The following is an 8,722-nucleotide window of genomic DNA, read 5'->3' as shown; positions in this document are numbered from 1 at the left end:
CTGTCACTGCTTCAGGACTGAATACTAATCACCCGGCAGCAGTGTAGATTTGGGAGGTGGGGGTGGGTGTAGTTCCTTTCACATATGGGAGAAAGAATAGTACACTTCTCTGGCAGATTGATTTTAAAAGAAAATGGTGTCTGTCTGAAGATGACCAGAAGCTTGAAATGGTAGAACTAGTTCCACTGGAGATTACCTGCTTTTTGTCCATTGAGCAAAGTAATCAAAAGTACATGGCAATTTTCATATGGGTGTGCAGTTTTTCAAATGCATAGCATCACCGTCACACACAGTAACTTGTGATGTCAAATTGTCCACAAATTTGAGGATATTTTCATCCTTCTTTCTTGTTAGGATGCTCATAATCCTGATGCTACAGCAATGTTGTTGGTTTTTCAGGCATTCTAACCATCTTTCAGCTGCTGTGTAACTTTAAAGTTCTTGAATACCTCATTATTTTAGTTCAAACTATGCCATTTAATCAAGTGATATGAAGTAACCTCTAAATCACTTCGATGGAAAATAGTCATAGAAAATTTAATAAAGCACATACTTTATTAGATTATATCTTTAAGGCTGGAATATTAATGGATCACACATAACTAGTAATAATGTCTTCCTTTTCTAACACAGATTTCAGGCACTGCCATGGTTCTTAATACCTTGTCAGACAAAACCAGAGCACATATTAGAATGAGTGCTGTTTTGTTTCAAGTATTAGCAGAGCAGAAGTATCTGGAACCTTGCTAATCTTTTCATCCTTTTGTATCATTGCAAAAATGGCATAATCACACTAGATCATATATTATTACAACAGAATTATTTAAAAGCAAACCTTATCCATCATTTGTAAGGATAAAAGGCAGATAAAATTTTATGTTGTGTTAAGTAAATTGTGTAATTTTTACTATGACGTCTACTGACTTTTGTTTATTTTTTTGTGGTTTCTTCTGCAGACAGGATTTTTGTGGTTTTGTCTATGAAGAATTAGGATTGCTAATAGGAAGCCACAGGAATTAGATTTCTCAGAGTAAGAGTTCATTATAATTTCTACCAAGCAGCATCTTGTTTTGTGATCTAGAGCAGATATGGCAAAGACAATTATAACTGTGGCCCCCCTGGTTCCACTTGTGAGTAAAGTAACACATGTGCATAAACGATTGTAGGATCAGGGCCAATACTTTTTAGTATGTGTCACAGGGTGCTCTACTTACCGCAGGACAGCACCTCCTCTGGTGGTTCTGGGGATTAGCTCTGCAAGGCAGGCACCCCTTCCTGCAGTTGCACTCCATCTCTCTGTAGCCCCCTTCTTGATCCAGGAGCTGCTGTGACCTCTTCATGACACAGCTACTTCTTAAGCATCTTCTCCTTCTCAGATGTCTTGCAGCTTCTTCTGTCTTCCAGGTCGCCGATCCCACTACAGGGTTTAGCCTGTTGCTCTTATACAGGGGTGAAAGTAATATAAAAGACTTACCGGCACGGGGGCCTGTCTCTGGGCCCTGGAAATGGGTGGGGCCTTGGGCGGAAGGGGCGGGGCCAGGGCCGGCTCTAACTTTTTTGCTGCCCCAAGCAGCAAAAAAAAGCGCCGCCCCCCCTCCGAACCGCCCCCCCGCTGAGCGCCGCGCCGCCGGAACCCCCCCCCAGCGCCGCGCCGCCGGAGCCCGCCCCCCCCCCGCCGAGCACCGCCGGAAACCCCCCCGAGTGCCGTGCCCCGCACCCCGCGCTGCCCCCCCGCCGAGCGCCGCGCCGCCGGAGTGCCCCCCCCCCGCAGAATGCCGCGCCGCGCTGCCCCCCGCCACCCCAAGATTGGCCGCCCCTTACCAGGCGCCGCCCCAAGCATGTGCTTGGTTGCCTGGTGCCTGGAGCCGGCCCTGGGCGGGGCTCGGGGTCAGCCTCCCCCAGCCAGCCCTTCCACGCTGCCTGGTGGCGATTTAAAGGGCCTGGGGCTCCGGCCACTGCCGCGGTAGTGGCAGCTGGGAGCCTTGGACCCTTTTAAATCACTGGGCCCCGGGGCAGCTGCCCCTTTTGCCCTGTCGGTGGCCCGGGGTGGAGGCAAAAGGGGCAGCGACATTAAAGCGCTGCCGCGGCAGTGCTTTAACATCAGCTGCGTATGGGCCGGTACTGGCGGCCACTTCTTATCAGTACACCGTACCAGCCTGTACTGGCCCACTTTCACCTCTGCCTTTATATACTGTTTGGTCACCCAGGCTCAGCCAATCATCTTCCAGAGATTAGCATATGCTAATTTGGCCCCACCCAGTCACGTGTACCTACATGTGACAGGAAGTTACATATATTCCTATGGGCTACAATGTAGCTCTATGGGATTTTGCTGAGTCATTCCCCACAGAAAGTGGCACAATACTGTGTCTCTATTGCATCACCCGGAAATGATGCAATACTGTCTCCAGATTGCATCATTCCTATACATTCCTATGGGTTCCTATGTATTCCTATGGGTTTTTCAGCTGACCTGTGTGTGACCCCTAGAGCTATCAATCAAATTCCCTATTGGAAGTGGAATTTTACCACTGCGTCACAGGAAGTGTAATTATTACATCATAGGTAATGGACCCCTTTGTTCCTTAAAATGGAATCTTCCCCTGGAAATGGAACTTTCCATTATATTACCAGTAATGGAGTCTTTCATTACATCATCCTATAGCCTTATTCTTAAAACTAATTACTAGTCTAAGCATCCTAACGGGTCCTAACACTACCACCACCCTTCTTATACCCAATTACACAAATTATAATTTTTCCGATTTTTAAACCTCTCTCCCAAGGTTTTTCTGCAAACCTTCATTTAAGGTAGATTTGAACAACTGAGGCAAAATCTTTCGCTACACCACAAAGGACATAGAAAATAACAGAAATTAGTTAAATACCATTATGTTGTATGTTGTATATTAATTAATTGTTGCCCAGGGAGTAAATGTTGATGAATACATGGTGAGCTAGAGAAGTGAAGAATGAGCATGGAATGAGAAACAAGATGGCTACTGTTGTTTCTATCACGTTTTCAACCATTTACCAGAATCTCAGTGAACACTATTATCTTAGCATTAAATACACCGATTAGCTATCTTCATGGTTAAAACATTTTAATAAAAGCTGTGGAAAAATGTAATTTGGACCTAACATATCAAAACTAAGAAAATGGATAGATAGTTAGGTTGTCCATTCCTGAACTGATTTTTTTCTGATTATACAGAAATCTATATGCATCTCTACCTATAAATAATTTCTTTGTCTTGTTGAATATCATCAACCATATTTCTGGATATTCAGCATGGCTGTAGAGTGTATCATTAAAAGTTTTGAGGTTAAAGATGGTCTATGAATTTAAATACATATTATATACTAATTAGATCAATCTTTTACTTTACATGACAAATAACATTTAGGGGCTAAAACATCCATAACTGTACTGTATTAGTGGTTTGCTTTATCTTTTCTGATTTTAAAATAAGTAGTAGAGAACTGGGGCCAAATTGAAGAAGTATTCTAAAAGGATAAATATAAAAAGCGTGTCACTGCTGAGAACATGTGACAAGATCTTCACAGGAAAAATGATACATAAAATAGAAATAACTATACATAAAGAGTAGCATTTTTTGTCCACCCTACAATTAATTTCCACCATATGAACTCACTTATTTCCCTTGTTGTTTATAATAGCAGACATCAGATATCCCTTCAATATTAATAACAACAGATGCGTCTCTAGTGCTTGCTTATGCTTAACAAAGCCAAATAATTATAGCAGTGATCCCCAAACTGTGGGGCGCAGTCCCCGAGGGGGCACAGAGGAGCATTCGGGAGTGCGGTGGGGCATGGGCCAGCCCCCCTGTGGGGAGGAGCAGGAATGCCACCCAGCCCAAAGCCCAACTCCATCCCCAGTCACAGCTCTGCTCCACCTTCTGCTCTGTCCCCAGCCCAGCTGCGTTCCCAGTCCCAGATCCACTCTGCCCCCAGCCCAGCTCTGCCCCGCCCTCATTCCCTCTCTCCCCCAGGTCAGCTCCGCCTCTAGCCCCAGCTCCTCCCCCTTCCCCAGTTCATCCCCCAACTCCGCCTTCAGTCCAAGCTCCTCTGCTGAGCCAACTGTGCAGTAATGGCAGGGAGGCGCAGACAGATTCCATTACTGTTAAGGGGGGGCAAAACAGGAAAAGTGTGGGCACAACTGAAATATAGTAATATTTAAGCACTAATTTGGAGAGCTAATCATGAATAACCACAACTGAATTTTTGTTACTTATCTAGAAGTATCTCCTGTACCACACATCAATTTATTAACTTAGTACATTGAAATCTGCTGAATTTACCAGAGAATGGGTTTAGGCATTATCATTCAGACTTTTGTGTTTCACCAGGCAGTTCTCTATTTGCACAGCATCTAACTACTGATGACATAATAGAATGATCTGGTGGTCCCTTCTGGCCTTAAACTCTATGACCCAATGGAATATTGGATTTATTGATGCATAGACATAATGAACCATATTCTGATCAGTTCAAATTAAGGATCATTCCACTGAAGTCAGTGGAGTTGCACCACTGTAAAATTGGTGAGAGATCAAAATCAGGCCCCATAATTCTATGACAATGTTATGTCAGGTCCATTTGTTCCCATTGGACTCACATGGTATTTTCAGTGATGATTTGCCATGCTTCTCAGTACATATTTTCATTTGGTTGGAGCTACACTTTAAACCTCCTTCTGGTATTCACATGAGTACTACTAATGTTAATGGAACTACTTGCATGATTAATGTGAGCAAAATCTGACTCTTTTATAACATATTTTCAAGTTATATTTGGTTGCAGTTACATTTCAAAGTACTATGGTGAATGAGACTATATGGTGAACATTGCCTACTATGCTTTGGATCAGGTTCTATATGTTGAAAATTTAGCATTACACAATCAGAACTTAATGACTCAATTACATGTCCCTTTAAAGGAACAAACAAACAGCACGCTTTTATTTCCTTGAAGTTACAATTCGTTCTGATGAAACTGAAACACTAAACAACTCCTTCAAATTTTGTAACTTTCAAGGATAAAATGATATCATTACAGGTCTCTCTTCTCGCTTAACATTTTGACCCTTTCACCTAACTAGTGAAATGGCATTTGCAGAAATATGCTTAATTTCATGATCTTTTTGGATTCCCATGCCTAATACTAATCACTGAAGTGCCAAACATCTTCTAAAAAAGCATCTCAGGCTAAAATGCTTGTTATGAAAACAAGAAAATATGACCCCTACTGTTCTGAGAGTGGACAAGCAGGGAAGGAGCTCAAATATATGTGATTTTCAAAACATCATTTAGATCAGGGGTCCCCAACTCAGTGCCTGCAGGCGCCATGGTGCCTGCCAGGGCGTCTAAGTGCGCCCGCGTACTGGCCGCCGACAAGCAGCGTCATCCAGAGGCGGCATTTCGGCGGCGATGCCTCTGGATGACGCTGCTTGTCGGCGGCATTTCAGCGGTGACGCCTATTGACGTTGCCACTTGTCGGTGGCATTTCGGCGGATGCTTGTCATCTGGCGCCCGCCAGATGAAAAAGGTTGGGGATCACTGATTTAGATGCTTAGAGGTCCATGGAATGGAAATACAGAGATGGGGCACATAAGTACTTAGACAGATAGATCAACAGATCTCACCTCTGTATATATTTCCATATATGTAGTTAGCCAACTCATATTCACATGAAAGGGAACGTAATTTATCATAGAATTATAGAATATCAAGGTTGGAAGGGACCTCAGGAGGTCATCTAGTCCAACCCCCTGCTCAAAGCAGGACCAATTCCCTGACAGATTTTTGCCCCAGATCCCTAAGTGGCCCCCTCAAGGATTGAACTCACAACCCTGGGTTTAGTAGGCCAATGCTCAAACCACTGAGCTATCCCTCCCCCCCTTGCAAAACCTCGCCAACTTGCAAAAGGTATTATAGAGGACAAGCTGGTAATTGAAAAGGCTGGTCTACATACAATTTTTGTACCACTTTAACTATATTGGCTTGAAACTGGCATAGTTAAAACAGTACAACCGCCTAATGTGGATACCAATACAGCTTAATCTTGTACATTAAAGGAAATAAACTATGTTGGTATCAGGCATCTTTACACTGGTATTACTACATTCATAGTAAAGGTTGTACCGATTTAACTATTTTGGTTAAAAAACAAAAAACAAACAAAAAAAACCAAACAACTAGTCAGTACAAAAACTGTATGTAGAGATTAAAGGTCTAAGGTCTGATCCAAAACCCATTGAATTTAGTGAGAATTTTTATATTGACTCATTAACAACTGCATTGTTTTTTTCTTTTTTGTTAGAGTGAAGGTATTGCTCCCATTTCCACATTACCTCCATAATAAGCACTAACACCATTAATTTGCATGTATATTCTATTGGGCACATTTATGCTCTTCATCATCTTTACTCGCCTATCTGTATTCATCTATGGATCTAATCTCCTCTTTGGCTACAAGAATCTTGGCTGAAGGGACATTAAAGACACTAATGTGAGTGAAATTATAATAAAGTACAACTTTTTGAAGGTGATTTGTAGTGTTTGTTATGAACATTAAAAATGTTTGGAAGATGGAAAATAATAGAGAGCTCCACTCCCTGTGGGCCCGTCATCTCAATGGCTGAGCAGTGCTGGCTGCTGGGACCTGGGTCCCTTCCCGTCTCACTCCCCCCCATACAGAGGAAGCAAATGGAACTGTGCTGAAGGACTGGAGTCAAGACGGCAGCAGAAGGCTGCACCCTGTGAGTATTGACACCCCCCGCCAGACACAGCCCTCTGCTGACCCCACCAGCCCTTCAGTGCAGCCCAGTCCGCTTCCCGTGAGAAAAATTCCTAGGTCTTGAAAAAGCCCAAATTTGGGTTAAAAAAATTGGTAAAACCCACATACTGGCTTTTTTCAATAAGCCAGGATTTTTTTTGGGGGGTGAAGGGGGAGGGAAATTGGTAAATAACCATAATGAAGAGCATTACGTTTGAGAAATAATCAAAGCCCTCAGTTCCACAGAAATCTGAGCTGAATTACTGATGACGGGTTCAGCTCGATAATGATCCAAAGCAGTGCGGACCGACACATGTTCATCATCTGAGTCAGATGCCACCAGCAGAAGGTTGATTTTCTTTTTTGGTGGTTCGGGTTCTGTAGTTTCTGCATTGGAGTGTTGCTCTTTTAAGATTTCTGAAAGCATGCTCCATACCTCGTCCGTCTCAGATTTTGGAAGGCCTTCAGATTCTTAAACCTTGGGTCAAGTGCTGTAGTTATCTTTAGAAATCTCACATTGGTACCTTCTTTGTTTTGTCAAATCTGCAGTGAAAGTGTTCTTAAAATGAAGAACATGTGCTGGGTCATCATCCGAGACTGCTATAATATGAAATATATGGCAGAATGCAGGTAAAACAGAGCAGGAGACATACAGTTCTCCTCCAAGGAGTTTATTCACAAATTTAATTAACACATTATTTTTTAACAAGTGTTATCAGCATGGAAGCATGTCCTCTAGACTGGTGGCTGTTGCATGAAGGGGCATACAAATGTTTAGCATATCTGGCACATAAATATCTTACAATGCCAGCTACAAAATTGCCATGCGAACGTCTGTTCTCACTTTCAGGTGACGTAAACAAGAAGCGGGCAACATTATCTCCTGCAAATGTAAACAAACGTGTTTGTCTTAGCGATTGGCTGAAGAAGGAGGACTGAGTGGACTTGTAGGCTCTAAAGTTTTACACTGTTTTATTTTTGAATGCAGTTATTTTTTGTACATAATTCTACATTTGTAAATTCAACTTTCATGACAAAGAGACTGCACTACAGTACTTGTATTAGTCGAATTGAAAAATACTATTTCTTTTGTTTTTTACAGTGCAAATATTCGTCATCAAAAATAAATATAAAGTGAGCACTGTACACTTTGTATTTTGTGTTGTAATTGAAATCAATACATTTGAAAATGTAGAAAACATCCACAAATATTTAAATACATGGTATTCTATTATTGTTTAATAGAGCGATTAATCATGTGATTAATCACAATTAATTTTTTAAATCGTGAGATTAATCACGACTAATTTTTTTAATCGCTTGAACAGCCCTAAAAAGTGTAAATTAAAAGTGTTATATGAGATACTCTCATTGACGCATGTGAAATATAGGTGTGAAAATCATGTTAGTGAGGAGAACTGCACCACTTTATCTCCACATAGGGACTGTCTGAAGGATCTGCTTGCTGAGCAGCTGCACAGAAGTCCCTGCACTCCCCCTGCACTTTGGGAGGAAAGTTTTCGGTGCTAGCCCTGCATATGCCCAGTATGGAAGATTAGGCCAGAAGAGAAGCTGCAGATCTGCATTTACAGAAACCAATGGTCCCAATATCCTGGCAATGTGGACACAGAGGTTGCAGCAGCTCACGCCCTGGCCCTGTGTTGAGGGGAAATCATATTAGTCAGAAGTATTTTTAAATAAAATGTTTTCCAGAAAATTGTGTTCTAAAATAGTTTATAACATGGTTAACTGGTTTATGCTAGCCAAAGAAGCCAGTGTAGAACCTATTAGTGCTTTCTGGAAACAGCAAGGTTTGAAAATAGTTCCAGCTAACATATTTCCCTTCTATTCCAGATAAGGGTGGCCTCCAGGATGGTTATCTAGGCCCAGTGCATTTTTGTGGGGGCATGGAGAACAAGCT

Source organism: Emys orbicularis, chromosome 1 (genome assembly GCF_028017835.1).
Source record: "Emys orbicularis isolate rEmyOrb1 chromosome 1, rEmyOrb1.hap1, whole genome shotgun sequence".
Classification (NCBI taxonomy): Eukaryota; Metazoa; Chordata; order Testudines; family Emydidae; genus Emys; species Emys orbicularis.
This window is presented reverse-complemented; position numbering follows the sequence as displayed.